This window comes from Spermophilus citellus, assembly GCF_964194105.1.
Source record: "Spermophilus citellus genome assembly, chromosome: X".
Taxonomy (NCBI): Eukaryota; Metazoa; Chordata; class Mammalia; order Rodentia; family Sciuridae; genus Spermophilus; species Spermophilus citellus.
This window is the reverse complement of record NC_138190.1, coordinates 79,887,622-79,906,042: the sequence shown is the minus strand read 5'-3', so window position 1 is coordinate 79,906,042 and position 18,421 is coordinate 79,887,622. Positions and strand designations below refer to the sequence as shown.

General features: G+C 34.3%; 1 pseudogene across 1 annotated transcript; it reads left to right on the top strand.

Moving 5' to 3' along the window:
• The first annotated feature begins 15,514 nt into the window (after positions 1-15,514).
• On the top strand, positions 15,515-16,413 carry LOC308639283 (mitochondrial nicotinamide adenine dinucleotide transporter SLC25A51-like; annotated as a pseudogene). Its single transcript has one exon. The product of its transcript is annotated as a mitochondrial nicotinamide adenine dinucleotide transporter SLC25A51-like (transcript).
• Positions 16,414-18,421: the final 2,008 nt, after the last annotated feature.

Sequence of the window (18,421 nt, the reverse complement as noted above, 5' to 3'; positions counted from 1 at the left end):
AATTATAATTAGAAGAAAAAAAATTTTTAAAAAATTGTAAAAAAAATTAAAAAAACAACTAGAAAGAAAAATGAAAATGAAAGAAAAACCCAAATCAAAAAAAAAAGAGAGAAAAGAAAAAAAAAACTAATAAATGCAGTCTTAGAGTTTGATTAACTTCTCTTCCAGTAGGTGGCGCTGTGCCCACCAGGTCAAGTTTCTCCTGTCAATACGCAGGAACCAATCACTGTGCAGCAGCTCCTCCCAGACTGGGCGAGTCTCAAATCCTGAGTGTCTAGGGCCTCCTCTTGTGTCTAGTCACTTCCCACTTTTCCTCTAGCCAGGCCCCTCTCACCACAATACTGGCTACACGCCAGGTCTGCTGCTCCCAGGAGCCCTGTTTTCATGAATGACTGGTCACACTCTTCCAGTTTGCCATTCCCTCAGACCCTAAGTTTGTAGAGCTTGGGGCTGAGGATCCTCAGCGAATTTTACTTGCCCTCCGGTAGCCACGCCCCCGGTAGCTGGTGCAAGAGACCTCAGCAGTCAGCCCTGGTGGGAGCGGTAGTTCCGTGCCGCTGGTCCCGCGCCACCTCTGATTCCCTCGGGCTGGCTGTCGCGCTCACGGGAGAGCTGGGAGGGGCCCTTACGGGAGAGCTGGGAGGGGCCCTTAAGGTTTCCCCGATGTGTGGAGAGGGAAGGCTAGGGGATTACACACCTGTAATGAAGTTATCTTCTCCGCCGCAGTCTGATGACGTCAGTTCTCTGCCATAGTGGTGTCTCTTGCAAATGGCGACGGTTTGTTTCCCTTTGCCGGGCGACCAATGCAACGGGTGGGTCCTTACTGTCTCTCCCAAGCCCCGTTTCAAACCTGTGGCCACTACCTATGAAGGCTCGGTAGGCATTTACCTTCGTAGGATGAGAAGGGCTGACCAGTTGTTTCAGCCGGATGGATTAGTGCTGAGTCACAGCTGTTTGTCTGCGGGAAGCAGGCGAACGGGAGCTTTAATTCAGCCGATCTGGGCTCAGTGTGTGTTCTGAGAGGCCCAGACTGTTCGCCCCAGATCCACGTCAGCTCAGCATTGCCTAGTGATCCTGAGCAAACAGATTTAGGTTGTTTACGACTCCCTATGCCCGCACAGCTGAAGAGGTCAGAGACTTGATCTCTCCGCACCCGCTGCCATGTTGGAATCTCTCAAGATTAATAATTTTTAAAAGAGCAATAAAAACTTCCATGGAATTAAGAATTGGTTCTGAGAAAAGACAAAAAAAAGAATGATGAGGCAAAAACAAACTAAGCAAAAGAAAAAGAGAGTTGGGCACTCTAGTGCATGCCTGTAATCCCAGCAGCTTGGGAGACTGAGACAGGAGAATCCTGAGTTCAGAGTAGCCTCAGCAACTCAGCAAGGTCCTAAGCAACTCAGCAAGACCCTTTCTCTAAATAAAATACAATAAAGGGCTGAGGATGTGGCTAAGTGGTTAAGCATCCCTGGGTTCAATACCCTATACAAAAGAGAGAGAGAGAGGGAGGGAGGGAGATAGATATGACCCAAATTAATAAAATTAGAGATGAAAAAGGAAAAATCACCACAGACATCACAAAAATCCAGAGACTATTTAGAGAAAATATTGAAAACTTATACTCTAATAAATTTGAAAACTTTTAAGAAATTGATCCACTTCAGACATACATGACTTGCCAAAGTTGAATCAGGAGGACACAGAAAGCATAAACAGACCAAAAACTTCCAATGTGTTAAAAGCAATAATAAAAAGCTTTCCAAAAAAGAAAAGCCCAGGACAAAAGGGAATGTCAGCTGAATTCTACCACATCTTTAAAGGAGAACTAATACTAATGCTCCTCAAATGACTCCATGAAATAGAAAGACATTCAACACTTCCAAATCCATTCTATGATGCCAGTATCATCCTCATGCCAAAACTAGATGAGGACATATAAAAGAAAAAACACTAAGGATCAGAAACTTAGATATAAAAATTCTTGATAAAATGTTATGAAATCACAGTACATGATATATTTAGAAGATTGTATATCATGACCAAGTTGGTTTTATATCAAGGATGCAAGAAAGGTTTATCATATATAAAACAATAAACATTTCATGACATAAAGAGAATCAAGGAAAAAATTCACATATCCATTTCAATAGATGTAGATAAAGCCTTCAAAAACTGCAGTACTCAAACATAATAAAAACTCTCAAGAAACTCGGGATAGAAGGAACCTAACTAAACATTTGAAAACCTACATATTACAAACCCAAAATCAACATCATAGCGAATAGGGAAAAACTAAAAGCATTTCTTTTAAAATCTGGAACAACACAAGAATGCCACTCTCACCATTCCTATTCAACATAGTAATAGAAATTCTAGCCAGAACACTTAGGCAAGAGAAGGAAATAAAAGGGATAAAAATGGAAAAGGAATCAGCCAAATGGTCACTGTTTGAAGATGATGTAATTCTACAATTAGAAGATCCCAAAAGTTCAACCTGGAGACTTCTAGGGGAAATAAACCATTTCAGCAAAGTAGCAATTTCAAAATCAATAAGTAAAAAAAATCAATTGCTTTCCTGTATACCATTAATATAGCCCCTGAAAAAGAAATTAAAAGTCCCATTCTAAGCAGCCTCAAAAAATACCTGAGAATAAATGTAACCAAGGAGGTGAAAGACCTCTACAATGAAAACTATAGAACACTGAAGAAATAAATTGAAAAAGACATAAGGAGATGGAAGGACCTCCTACGTCCATGAATATGCAGAATCAGTATTGTTAAAATAATCATACCGCCAAAAGCAATATATAGAGTCAATGTAATGCCCAACAAAATATCAATGGCATTCTTCACAGAAATAGAAAAAAAGCTTTAAAATTCATTTGGAAGAATAAAGACCCAGAATAGCCAAATAAATTCTAAGCCAAAAAAGCAATGTTGGAGGCATCACAATTCCTGATTTCAAACTATGCTACAGAGCTATAGCAATAGAATCTGCATGATACTGGCATAGAAACAAACACATGGACCACTGGCGCAGAATGAAAAACACAGAGACAAACCCATGCATCTACAGCCATCTGATCCTTAACAAAGGTACCAAAAACATGCATTTCAGAAAACACAATCATTTTACAAATGGTGCTGGAAAAATTGCTTATCTGTATGTAAAAAAAAAAAAAAAAAACTAAATCCTTACTTCTCACCCTGCACAAAGTCAAATCAAAATGGATCAAAGACCTAGGAATTATACCAATAATTATAAAGAAAACCTAGGAGCAACATATGCATGGGCATCAATTTTCCCCAAAAGTTCAGAAAATAATGTTAAGAGTTAATAAATGGGATGGCATCAGATTAGATAGCCTTTGTACAGCAAAGGAAATCATTAAATATGTGAAAACAGAACCTACAGAATAGAAGAAAATCTTTGCTAGCTACTCTTCTGACAGGGAATTGATATCTAGAATGTTCAAAGAAATTTTAAAAGCACCTAAAAATTAATTTATAAATTAATAATTAATAAAATTATTAATAATCATTAATAGTAAATGAAAATAATTAATAAAATACCAATTAATAAATGAGCAAATGAACTAAAAAGACACTTCTCAAAAGAAGAAATGCAAATGGATAGATATACATAAATATGTATGTATGTATATATATACACATATATATATGTATATATATGTTTGACATAATTTGTAATTAGGCAAATGCAAATTCAAACTACAGTGTGATTTCATCTGACAACCACTCAGAATAACAATCATCGGGATCACAAATGATAGTAAATGATGAGACGATATGGCGTAAAATGAACACTTTTATACTGTTGCTAGGACTGTAAATTAGTACAACCACTATGGAAATCAGTATAAAGTTTCCTCAAAAGAGTAGACATGGAACCACCCTGTGATCCAGCTATACCCCTCCTCGGTATTTATCTTGAAGAATTAAAGCCACCATACTATAGTGATACATACATACCCATGTTTCTAGCAGCACAATTCACAATAACCAAACTATGAAAACAGCCTAGGTTTTCATGAAGAAATAAATGGATAAAGAAAATGTGGTATATCTACACAATGGAGTTTTATTCAGCCATAAATAAAAATAAAATTATGTCATTTGCAGGAAAATGGATGGAACTAGAGACCATCATGTTACGGAAAATAAGTAAAACTTGGATGCTTAAGGGCTATATGTTTTCTCTCATATGTGGAAGCTAGAGAGGACAAAGGAAAAGAAAGGTGGAGAGGAACTCATTAAAATCAAAGGGAGATTGGTAGAGGAAAGGGACCAAGTGGTGGGGGTTGTAGAGGGAGCAAGGAAGTGCTGGGGAGTGATACTGGCCAAATTATATTGTTATATTGTATGTACATACAAATATGTAACAAGAAATCCCATCAATATGTATAACTATAATGCACCAATAAAAATGTGGGAAAAATCTATACTGAAATTTCATCTTACAATATTTAGAATAACAGCCATCAAGAATACAAACAATAATAAATGGTGGGTAGGTTGCGGAGAAAAGGGATCACTTTGACACTGTTAATGGGATGGCAAATTGTTCTAACTGCTATGGAAATCAGCATGGAGTTTCCACAAAAAACTAAGAATATGGGATGGGGCTGTTGCTCAGTGGTAGAGCATTTGCCTGGCACTTGTGACGCACCCGGTTTGATACTCAGCACCACATAAAAATGAATAAATAAAAATAAAGTCTTTGTGTTCATTTACAACTAAAATTAAAAAAAACTAATAACATAAACACCACAATACGTAGCTATTCTACTCCTTAGTATTTATACTAAAGAATTAGCACAGTATAGTGACATATAGATTCCCATGTTTATAACCACACAATTCATAATAGCCAAATTATGGAAGCAGCCTAGGTGTCCATCAATAGTTAAATCGATGAAGAACATGTGCTATATATACACAACAGAGTTTTTTTGGTTTTTCTTTTTTGGAGGGAGGGGCTATACCAGGGATTGAACTCAGGGGCCCTTGACCACTGAGCAACATTCCCAGCCCTAGTTTGTAATTTTTTTTTTTTTAATTTAGAGACAAGGTCTCACTGAGTTGCCATTGCAGAGGCTGGCTTTGAACTGGCAATTCTCCTGTTTCAGTCTCCAGAGCTGCTAGGCACAATGGAGTTTTATTGAGCCACAAAGAATGAAATTATGTCATTTACATGGAACTAGATGAAACTTGAGAATATTATGTTAAGAAAAATAAGTCAAATTTTGAAAGTCCAGGGTCATATACTTTCCTTTACTCATGGAAGCTAGAGAGGAAAAAGGAAAAGAAAGGTGCAGGATGATCTCAAGAAAATCAAGAGATCAGTAGAATATAAATAATACAAAGGAGGAGAGTAAAAGGGGAAATACTGGGGAATGATATTGTCCAAATTATATAGTTATATCGTGTATGGATGAATATGCAACAACAAAATGCCACCACTATCTACAATTATATGCACCAATAAGAACATGGAAAAAATGAATAAGAAAATTATAGAGCTATATGTAAGATGAAAACAAAAATTTAGAAGAAAACACAATAGAAAATATTCGTTGCTTTCTTAAACAAAGACTTCTTAGATATAACAACAATGGTGATACACATAAGTGATAAAATACTAAATGGAGATTCATCAAATTTTTTAAAAGCTTCTAATCTTAAATAGATGCTGTCAAGATAATGAAATAACTATCCAAATATTGTGATAAAATTCTTGCAAAACATAACTGATGAATGACTTGTAACCAGAATATTAAAAGACACCTTGAAATTCTATGAAAAGTAAATAACAACCGAGAAAATATTGGCATAAAATTTTAACAAAAGCTTTGTCAGTAATAATAAATGATGGAAAACAAATGCATGAAAAGTTATTCAACATTGTTCTTCACTAGGTGAATCTAAATTAAAATCTCCATGAGATACCATTATATATCTATTAGAGTGTCTAAAATTAAAAAGACTATCCATAGAAATATTAGCATATATGTGAAGGAATTGGAACTCTCATTCAATGCCAGTGAAAATGTTAAAAGAGTAAAACCAGCCATTCGTCTCCTAGGAATTTATGCAAACAGAAGACAGCACATTCCCACAAAAGGGCATGCAAATGACTATTTATGTCAGCTTTAATAGTAAGATCCAAACACTGAAAATAACACAAATGTCCATCAATGGTGAAATGGATAAATAAACTGAGTCAGAGGAGCAAAGATAACAAAGAATGAAAAAAAATCAAAGGGAGCCTAAGTTGGCTTTTTGTTTTGTATTTGTGTGTGTGTGTGTGTGTGTGTGTGTGTGTGTGTGTGTGTGTGTGTATTTACACTGTCTCCAAGACCTGAAACTGAAAGCCATTGGTTAGTCAGTCATGTGTTGTTGGAAATTCTGTGGCACTGGGGAACAAAACCTACCAGCTACAGCCAAGCTGACAGGTAATGAACTGTGCAAGATCATAAGGTGTTTATGGGACAAAATCCAGCAGAATAATACATATTATGGTAATATCAGAAGAAGAAAGAGAAAGATTATTTGAAGAAATTTGTCCCAACACTTCTAAATCTGAAAAAATAAAAGTACATACTGATTTAAGAAGCTCCAAAATCTTTGACTAGAATGAATCCAAAGAAAAAAATTAAGACAAATTATAGATTTACCTCAACTTACAATGATTCAACTTGGTTTTTTTATCTTTATAATATTGGAAAGGCAATATATATGAGATCAAAATTATGCATTGAATTTTGAATTTTTATATTTTCCTAGTGATATGTTATATGATACTCTGATGGAAAGCAGCACCATGGCGTGGCACCCAGTCTGTAATATGATCATGAGGATACATAACAATTCTCTCTGGTGTATTGTGTTGCTAACCTATGATGTTCAGTGAAAATAAATTTACATTCACTAAATGCATTTTGATTTATTATATTTTTCAAATTATTTGTGTTGGCTAAGATATAATCTCATTGTAAACAAAGGATCACTTTTGTAACAAAACTTTAACGTCAAAGACAGGGGATCATGAAAGTAACACAAAAAAAAGCTATTCATCAAGTACAAGGAAACATCCGTAAGATTGCAGTCACATTTTTCAGCAAAAAGTATTTACGTCAGAATGGAGTGGGATAACATAGTCAAGATGCTAGCCAGGCATGTGGCACATGGTGGCACTATGATCCCATGTAATTACAGTGATTAAGAGGATGAGGCAGGAAGATCGAAAGTTTGAGGCCAACTTAATCAATGTATTGAGAACCTGTCTTAATTTTTCAAAATAATAACATGAAAAGGGCTGGGGATGTTTTCAGTGGTAAAGCACTCCTGGATTAAATATCCATTGCCACAAAAAAAGAGGAAAAAAATAAAATAAAAGCAAGCAAGTATGAAAGGAAGCAAGAAAAAAAGTAAAAAAAAAAAAAAAAAGAAGGAAATAAAGTGCTATATATCTTACCAAGCAGAGTGGTGCATGCTTATAATCCCAATTACCTAGGAGATTGAGGCAGTAGGTTTACAATACAATGTTAGCCTATACAAATTAGCAAGACCTTATTTCAAAATAAAAATAAAATTGGCTTTGCATGTATATGAGTGGTAGAGAGCCCCTGGGATCAATCCCCATTACCACACAAAAGTAATTGAAGAACCCTTTTTTTTCTGGAAAAACTACCCTTCAATGAGGAAGGAGATAATGAGATAAACAAAATCTGAAGGATGTGGTTATTAATGAAGTCACACTATAAAAAATACTAAAGAAAGCCTTTCAAATTGAAATGAATGTACAATAGACAGAAACATGAAAGTATATAAAAATAAAGGTTTCCAATCTATGGTAAATGTATAAAATATATAGTAACAAACACTATTCAAATTTATATGCATAGAATTCCAATACAAAAAAAAGTTTATAAAAACTATAAATCTATGTTTATGGGTATATACTATACAAAAAAGTGATTTGTAACACTAATAAAAAGTAGGGGAATAGAGTCATAAAGAACTACAGATTTTAGGATTTTTTTTCGTTGTAGATAGACACAATACCTTTATTCATTTTTATGTGGTGCTGAGGTGCAAGGCAAGCGCTCTACCACTGAGCCATGACCCCATCCCCAAGAACAACGTTTTATGTGTGATTGAAGTTAACAGTTTAAAATAGACTGCTAGAATTTTAAGATAATTTATATGATTACAATAGCAGTAACAAAGAAAATATCTGTAACAAACTGAGAATGGAATCAAAGCATATCATGAAAAAATCAATGAAAAAAAAAAGAATGCAGTAATAAAGTAAAGGAAGGAGAGGAAAAGCTAAAAGACATAAAGAAAAAATAAAATTACTTTAGAAAGTTTTCTCTACCAATAAAAATTATTTAAATATAAATGAATTAAAATTCTCATTCAAAAAGCCATAGATTGGAAGATCAAGATGTCAGGGTTTAAAACTGGCAACACATCTCAGCCCCTCTGCAGTTTAGAATCAATATAGTGAGACAATGACTCCTCTAAGTTTAATATTGATTTTGCTAATTTCCAACTTTGGGGTCGATTCTAGAAAAATACTCTACCTTTGTATTAGCATAGTATACAGAGAATTTTCAATAAGTTCTTATGTTTTATTAGTATATGTTTTCCTTCAAATGGTCTCAATTTCAGGTGATTATTTTCTACACTCAAAATGGTGCTAAGGGTTGATTATAGCTCTTTGAACTTGTTGAGTATGTTCTTTGATGTTGAGATATACCGCCAGTCTGGGTATATATCAAGGAAAATGTAGCCCACTAAAGTGAACCCATGCTAGTAGTGGTGGCACACACCTGTAATCCCAGCAATTCAGGAGGCAGGAGGATTGAAAATTCAATCATAGCCTCTGCAAATTAGCATGGTCCTTAGCAATTTAGTGCGACCCTGTTTCAAAATAAAAAGTAAGACTGGGGATTTTGCTGAGTAGTAAAGCACTTCTGGGTTCAATCTCCAGGAAAGAAAGAAAGAAAAAGAAAAGAAGGAAGGAATTCATATAATAATAGAAGAGATATACGTCCCAACAGATGTGAAAATCTCAATAAAGAAACACAATAATCACTAGAAAGCAAGGAAATAAGATATTTCTAAAAATTTATAACTGTCTAAAAACTAATAGATATCAAAGTGGAGGAAATTCTGGACAAAAAATCCAAAAAGTTCCTGTTAAAATGTTCGATAGATTAAAAGAATAACCACAAAATTAACTAAGGGATAAAATCAGGATAGGGAAGAATTTTTAATAAAGAGGAATTATAAAAAAATAAGAGCCAAATAGAAATCTTGGAGAAGAAATAAATTAAACAACAAACTTAGTGGAAATTCTCACCAACAGACTACATGAAGCAGAAGAAACAGTATCAGCACTGGATGATAAGATGCAGGAAGTAGAACTCTCAGACAGTAATAAAGAAAAAATTATAATGAACGGACTATACAAAAGATCCAGAATAACATTAGAAAATAAAAATTGAGCCTACAAAGTGCTGGGCATGGTGGTAAATCCCATAACCACATCCACTCAGGAGGCTGAGCAAGAAAGATTTCAAGTTCAAGGTCAGCCTTAGTGATTCAGCTAGACCCTGTCTCAAAACAAAAGACTGGGGATTTATCTCAGCGGTTAAGTGCCCCCGAGTTCAATCCCAATGGCCACAAAAAAGTACTAATAGATACTAAGGAAAGAGAGGTTATACATAATAATGGTATAGAAAATGTATGCAATCAAACCAGAGCAGAAAATTTCTCTACTCCTGGGAAGATGATAGACATATAGATACTGGAAGTATTTAGAACTCCAAATAGAAAGGATCAGAAAGGAATTTTTTGATGGCCTAAAATTAAAATGCAAAAATATATGCCACATTTTCTTTATCCATTCATCCACTGAAGGGCATCTAGTTTGGTTCCACAGTTTAGCTATTGTGAATTGTGCTGCTATAAACATTGATGTGGCTGTGTCCCTGTAGTATGCTGTTTTTAAGTCCTTTGGGTATAGTCTGAAGAGAGGGATAGCTGGGTCAAATAGTGGTTCCATTCCCAGTTTTCCAAGGAATCTTCATACTGTTTTCCATATTGGCTGCACCAATTTGCAGTCCCACTAGCAATCTATGAGTGTACCTTTTTCCCCACATCCTCAAGACAGGAATTGGGTGTCAACCTACTTTATACACAGAGATATGAATAATTGTGGTATATATGTGTAATGATAATTTTAATTTTAAAAAACCCAAAGTACATGTATAAAGATATGAATTGGTGTGAACATACTTTATATACAAAGATATGAAAAATTGTGCTCTATATGTGTAATAAGAAGTGTAATGCATTCCGCTTTTGTGTATTTAAAAAAATAAAATCAATTAAATTAAAAAAAATTAGCAGTTGTAATGCATTCCGCTTTTGTGTATTTAAAAAAATAAAATCAATTAAATTTTAAAAAAATTAGCAGTTGAGGAGCTTGGGTTGTTGCTCAGCAGTAGAATGCTTGCTTAGCATGTGCGACGTCCTGGGTTCCATCCTCAGCACCACATAAAAATAAATAAATAAAATAAAGTTATTGTGTCCAACTACGACTAAAAAATAAATATTAAATTTTTTTTTAAAAATAATATGCAAAAAAATCCATAACAAAGAATTTTAGAAGCCTCAAGAGAGAAACACAAAGTCACTTAAAAAGGCAAATTAATTAGAATAACAATAGATTTAGCAACAGAAATTCTAAATGTTAAGAGGGCACTGAATGTCATATTCTAACTACTGTAAAATGATATCTTCCACCTATTTGTTGTATGCCTGTAACCCCACTGACTCAGGAGGCTGAGGCAGGAGGATAGTGAGTTCACTATCCTCACTAAATTGCTAAGGCTGACAGTATCTCCCAAGACCCTGTCTCTGAATAAAATCTAAAACGAGCTCGAGATGTGGCCCAAAGATTAAGTGCCCCAGGGTTCAATCTCTGGTACCAAATAATAATAATAATAATAATAATAATAATAATAATAACAACAATAATAATAATGTCTTCCAACCCAGATGACTATATCCAGCAATCCAGCAGTGCTGTGGTTTAGATATTAGATATACCCTCAAAAGCTCGTGTGTGAGACAATGAAAGAGTTTAGAGGTGAAACTATTGGGTTATGAGAGTCTTGAGTGAATCAATGCATTAATCCTCATATAGGGATTAATTGTGTAGTAACTCTAGGCAGTGAGGATGCAACTGGAGCAGGTGGGTCATTTGGGGAATCCCTTTGGCGTATATATTTTGTCTGTGGTGAGGGGAATCTCTCTCCACTTTCTGATGTCCTGTTCTAAACTGCTTTCCTCTGTCTGTTTAAACTCAACATTAGGCCAGAGTAATGGAACTGAACATCTACAGACTGGGACCTCTGAAAGTGTGAACCCTCAAATAAAATTTTCCTCCTATAAAATTGTTCTTGTCAAGGTCTTTTGGTCACAGTGGCAAAAAACCTGATAAAAAGAAGCAATAACATCCTTCAGAATTGAAGAAAATATTTAAAAATCCTCCACAATATGCATAAACTATGAGTTCATCACCATTAAGCAAGTAATGCAGGAGATACAGGAATTCTACAGACAGAAAAAGGAAGACAAAAATAACCAAGAGAGCATGAAAATGAATAAATCTCATTAGAATAAATAACCAAATGAATATTAGAAATTCTTCCTATATTAAAGCAGAGAAAGCCAGAGATGTTGGTGCATGCCTGTAATTCCAGTGGCTCAGGAGGCTGAGGCAGAAGGATCACAAGTTCAAAGACAACCTTAGCAAAAGCCAGGTGCTAAGAAACTCAGTGAGATCTTATCTCTAAATAAAATACAAAATATGCTGGGGATGTGGCTCAGTGGTCAAGTGCCCCTGAATTCAATCCCTGGTATCCTCCCCTGCCAAAAAAGGCAAAATGACAAGAAGTAGCACATATGTCTCTGTAATGTTTCTCAATGTAAATGGTTTAACTCTCTAAATAAAAGACATTTACTATAAGATTGGATTAACAAAAACAAGACCCAATGCTATGGTGCATCCAAAAAACATACCTCATAACCAAAGACCTTCATAGACTGAAAGAGGAAGGAAGTATAATATCATTCCATACCAATGGAATTTTAAATCAAGCAGGCAGTTACTCTTCTACCTGAAAACATACACTTTATGCCAAAATTAGTCAGAAGAGACAAAGAAGATCATTATATATCAGTAAAGGGAATAATCTAACAAAAAGGTATAACAAATGCAAATATTTATGCTTTAATGCCATGCACCTAATTTCAAAAAGCAAACATTATTCAACATAAAGAGACATACAGGCCCCAATACAATAGTAAGTGACAATTTAATATTCCATTACCACCAACAGATAGGTTATCAAGACAGAAAATTAATGCAGACAAAGCAAACTTAAACTATACTATACATCAAATGGACTTAACAGATGCCTACAGAAAATTTCATCCTACAGGAGCTCAAAATACTTTGTTTTCAGTTTCTCTTAGAACTTTCTATAAATCTGATCATGTATTAGGCCATAAAAACAACCCTTAACAAATGAAAAATTGAAAAAATCTCTTGTATCTTTTCAAATTATACTGTAATAAAATTAGAAATAAATAGCAAGAAAAACTGCAGAATATGTACAGACACCTGGAGATTGAACAATACACTTTTGAATAATGAGTGAGTTATTGAAGAAATCAGGAGGGGAAACTTTAAAAATTCTTAAAATCTAAAGAAGATAGAAACACAACATACCAGAGGAGAGAGTAATGGCAATTCGAAGAGTGAAGTTTACAGCTATAAGTGCCTACATTTAAAAAAAAGCAGAAAGGTTACAAATAAACAACCTGAAGGTGCATCCAAATATCTTAGGAAAAAAAATAACAATGCCAAAGATAATAGAAAGAAAAATAATAAAGATTAGAGGTGAAATTAAAGACAGAGAATAAAATATATACAGTATCAATGAGGCAGAGGTTATTATTTGAAAAAGTAATCAAAAATAATTAAAAAATAAGAAAAATAAGAAGGAAGACTGAAATTAATAAAATTACAGATGAAAATGAAAATACTAAAAGAGACACCACTGAAATCCATAGGATTATTAAGATCAATTTTGAAAATTTATTTTCCAATGAATTGGAAAATATAGAAGAAATCTATATATTTATAGATACACAACCTACTAAAACTTAACTGAGAGCAAACAAAACACCTAAGCAGATAGACAACACACAATGAAATTGTAGCAGAAATGAAAAGCCTCCCAACAAAGACACCATCAGGCTAAGATAAATTCAAAGCACGATTTTCCCAGAAATTTAAAGAAAAACTAACATGACTACCCCTCATATTATTCCATTAAATATGAAGGCAAGAATACTTCAAAACTCATTGTATAAAACCAGTATGATCCTGATACCAAAATCTAATAAGCGCACATCAAGGGAATAAAATTGAAGACCAATAACCTTGATGAATGCAAACATCATTAATAAAACACTTGCAATTTGAACTCAGCAAAATATCTAAAAATGTCAAACACCATGATGAAGTTGACTTGATTCTGGGGATATTAGAATAGTTTAACATACACAAATGAAGAAATATAATTTACCACATAAATAGAACCAAGGACAAAAATCCCATGATCATCGCCATAGGTATAGAAAAAGGCTTTGTCAAAATTAAATACATCTTCATGGTTTAAAAAATTCAAAGACAGTAGGAAAAAACTTACCTCAATATCATAAGAGTATATATAACAAACCAAAGTCCACAATAATAATGCAGGGGAAAATTGATAGCATTTGCTATAACATCAGAAACAAGTCAAGGATGTCTACTCTAACTACTGCTATTCATAATACTTAAAACATTACCTGAACAATTAGGCAAGAGAAGGAAATATAAAGTATACAAATAGGAAAGGAGGAAGCCAAATTTTCCCTCTTTGCAGATTACATGAACCAATACTTAGAAGTCCCTAAAGGTTCCATAAGAAGACATCTAGATCTAATAAAAATTTCAGCAAAATAGCAGGATACAAAAAACCATGCAAAAATCAATAGTTTTTTATACATCCAATATTAAGCCCACCAAGAAAAAAAAACAAGGAAAACAATTCCATTCATAGTAGCTTAAAACATATGTAGGGTCAGGCTTGATGGTTCACGCCTTTAATTTTCATAACTCAGGAGACTGAGGAAAGAGGATTGCAAGTTTAAGATCACCCTCAGCAATTTAGTGATACCCTGTCTTAAAACAAATAAGAAAAAAAGGACAGGGGATGTAACTGAGTGGCAAAATGCCTGTGGGTTCAATCCCCAGTAGAAAAAACAAAAACAATTATGTAGATATAAATCTGATCAATGAAGTAAAATATTTCTACAAGTAAAGTTACAGAATGGTAGAAAGAGTTGAAGATGTTAGAGGATGCATAAGCTTCCCAAATTCATGGATAATCAAAATTAATATTGTTAAAATGGCTGTATTGGGGCTGGGGTTGTGGCTCGGCAGTAGAGTGCTTGCTTAGCATGTGAGAGGCGCTGGGTTTGAGCCTCAGAACCACATATAAATAAATAAATAAATAAATAAATAAATAAATAAATAAATAAATAAAGTTTTTTTTTAAATAGCTGTATTGCTGAAAATTATCTACAGAGTTTATTCAATCTCCATTAAAATAACAGTGATATTCTTCATAAAACTGGAAAAGCAATCCTAAAATTCACATAGAAGAATGAAAAACCCGGAATAGCCAAGGAAATCCTAAAGAAAGTGTCATACTGAAGGCACAACAAAATCAATTAAAATTATACTGTGTATATTATGAATGGGATAGTTTTCCTAATTTCTTTTTCAGTAAATTCATCATTCAGGTATAGGAACACAATTGATTTATAGGTGTTGATTTTATATCCTGCTTCGTTGCTGAATTCATTTATGAGTTCTAGAAGTATTCTGATGGAGTTTTTGGATCTTCTAAATATAGGAATATGTCATTGGCAAATAGATAATTTGAGCTCTTTCTTTCCAGTTTGTATTCCTTTAATAGGTTTATTTTTCCTTCTGCTGTCATTTATTTTTTTCAAAAAAATCAATTAAAAATATATATTTATCATTCCTAATTGGTCTGGTTAAAGTTTCAAGGACTATGTAAAATAGGAGTGGTAAAAGTGGGCATCCCTGACAGGGGAGCTGGCTTGTGTGCTCATGGCTATGATCCTGCAGGCGACAACTCAGACCAGGGGGCCTGTAGCCATGGAAATTTAGTTATCAAAATTGCCTCCAGAAGAAAGAACCTGACAAACCAGTAACAAAGGAAATAATCGGAAAAGTTACTAGAATGCTAATATCCCTCATACCATATATTCAGCTGATATCACAGGTTTTAAAAAAAAATCTTCATGAAGAAGAAAGATCTTAAGCAACATGATGGATTCAGAAGCTCATGAAAAGAAGCCATGGATCCTTACATCTTCAAAACAAGACAGCTCACCTCATATTACAAATGTTGGTGAGATGAAGCATTACATGTACAGCTGCTGAGCAACTTTCACCAACATAGCCATCATACTTCCCATTGAGAAGATCCTTCTTTGGCAGCAGCACTATGCAATCTAAACCCACAATGTTGTGCTTCAGTTGAGGAGGGATGGATTTAGAAACTTGTATCACAGGATCCTTCTGCCATTAATGCAGAAAACAACCACCATGTCACTTATATTCATGCTATATAAGTTTTTGTCTTGCCTTCTCCAAAAGCATGTCAGTGCCACAGCGTTTGCAACACATGGTGTGGCAGCAGTACCTTACAGAAACAATAGAAGACATTTTAATTCCGTTGGAAAGAATTCAGACATTCCTTCAAGACCACAAGCATCATAACAAGTTCACAAACACTTATCAGGCTTTCAGAGCACTGAAATGCTATGGAATTGGAGAATGTTATTGAGGATTCGTGCCCATTATTTTCTTTAATGGGTTCAGTATTGTCCTTTTTGGGCCTTTGAGGTCCCATTAAGGAATATCTGCCTACTACAATGACTCACAGTGCTCATTTGGTCAGTGACTTTATCTGGGGAGGTCTATTGGGTGCCATGTTGGTATTCTTGTTTTTTTTTTTTCCAATTGGTGTTGTTAAAACTTGCACACAGCCTCAGAATATTGGGGAGTTTCAGTCTTTCCCCAAGTTTTTCAAAACAATCTGGCTTGAACATGAGGGGAAACTGACATATCTTTTCATAGGTGCAGATCTGAAATACCATCAGTCTCTTATCTCTTGGGACATAATCAGTGCTACTTATGAGTTCCTGTTAAAGATTATATGAGAAAAGTCATTGGTGAAGTACCATTTGTCAACTAAATAGACCTAAGAATGTAGTTTGGGGGCTGGTGTTGTAGCTCAGTGGTAGAGTGCTTGACAAGCATGTGTGAGGCACTGGGATTGATTCTCAGCACCACATATAAATAGATAGATAGATACATAGATAGATAGACAGATAAATTGGTCCATATAAAAAAGAAAATAGGGGATGGGGCTGTGGCTCGGCTGTAGAGCGCTCACCTGGCACGAGCAAAGCCCCGGGTTCCATCCTCAGCACCACATAAAAATAAACAAACAAAATAAATGTATTGTGTACAAATAAAACAAAATATTTAAAAAGAATATAGTTTGGTCTTATTCCTAATTGCCTCAAATATAAGTTGGTGTCATTAAGTACAGACCACATGAATTATGGGCAAAGTTAATTTCCTTAATCTTCAACAACAACAAAAATAAAAACAATAAAACATTTCAGTAGAAAAAAAGTGGGCATCCCTGTCTTATTCCTGTTTTTAAAGGAAATACTTTCAATTTTTCTCAATTCAGAATAATGCTGGCCCCAGTTTTTTTTATATATGGCCTTTACAATATTGAAGGATGTTTCTTTTATCCTTAGTTTTCTAGTGTTTTAACATTCATGAATGCCATACTTTGTCAAATACTTTTTTCTCCATTCACAACAGCCTCAAAAAATAAAATAAAATATTGGGAATCAATCTAACAAAAGAGATGAAGACCCTCCATAATGAAAACTATAGAATACTAAAGAAAAAAAATTGGAGAAGACTTTAGAAGTTGGAAAGATCTCCCATATTCTTGGATAGGCAGAATTAATATTTTCAAAACAACCAAACTACCAGAATAACTATACATTTCTATGCAATTCCATCAAAATACCAATGACATTCTTCATAGGAATAGAAAAAGCAGTTATAAAATCCATTTGGAAGAATAAGAGTCCCAGAATAGCCAAACAATCCTTAGTGAAAAGAAGCAAAGCAGGAGGCATCACAATACCAGACCTCAAATAATACTACAGAGCTTTAGTAACAAAAACAGCATGGTATTGGCACCAAAACAGGCAAGAATACCAGTGTAATAGAAAGGAAGATACAAAGAAACATCCGCATAAATACAGTTATCTCATACTTGACAAAGGTGCCAAAAACATACCTTGGAGAAAAGATAGCCTCTTCAACAAATGGTACTTGGAAAACTGGAAATCCATTTGTAGCAGAATGAAATTTAATCCCTATCTCTCACCCTGAACAAAACTGAACTCAAAATGGATCAAAGACCTAAGAATTAGACTAGAAATCTGCACTTGTGATAAGTAAATATAGGCCCAACACTCGAACATGTTGACTTAGGAGCTTAGTATCTTAACAGGACTACTAAATCATAAGAAATAAAATAAAAATTCAATATTGTGATGGCATCAAATTAAAAATCTTCTTCACAGCAAAGGAAACCATCAAGAGCATGAAGAAAGGGCCTACAAAATGGGAAAAAAATATTTGCCACCTGCACCTCAAATAAAGCCTTTACTCCCAGGATACTCAAAGGACTCAAAAAACTTATCACCAAAAATTCAAACAACTCAGTAAATAAATGATCAAAGAAACTAAACACTCTTCTCAAAAGAAGAAATATGAACAGTCAACAAATATATGACAAAAAAATGTTCAACATCTCTGGCTATTATATAAATGCAAATTAAAACTACACAGAGATTTCATCTCACTCCAGTCAGACTGAAAATTATCAAGAATATAAGTAAAATAAATGGTGAGTCACTGGGTTCAATTCTCAGCACCGATATAAATAAATGAATAAAATAAAGGTCCGTCAACACTAAAAAATATTTTTAAAAAGATTCACTCTGTAAGTAAAAATAAATGCTGGCAAGGATATGGGGAAAGGGTACACTCTTATATTGTTAGTGGGAGTGCAAATTGGTGCAACCACTCTGGAAAGCAGTATGAAGATTCCTCAGAAAACTTGGAATTAAA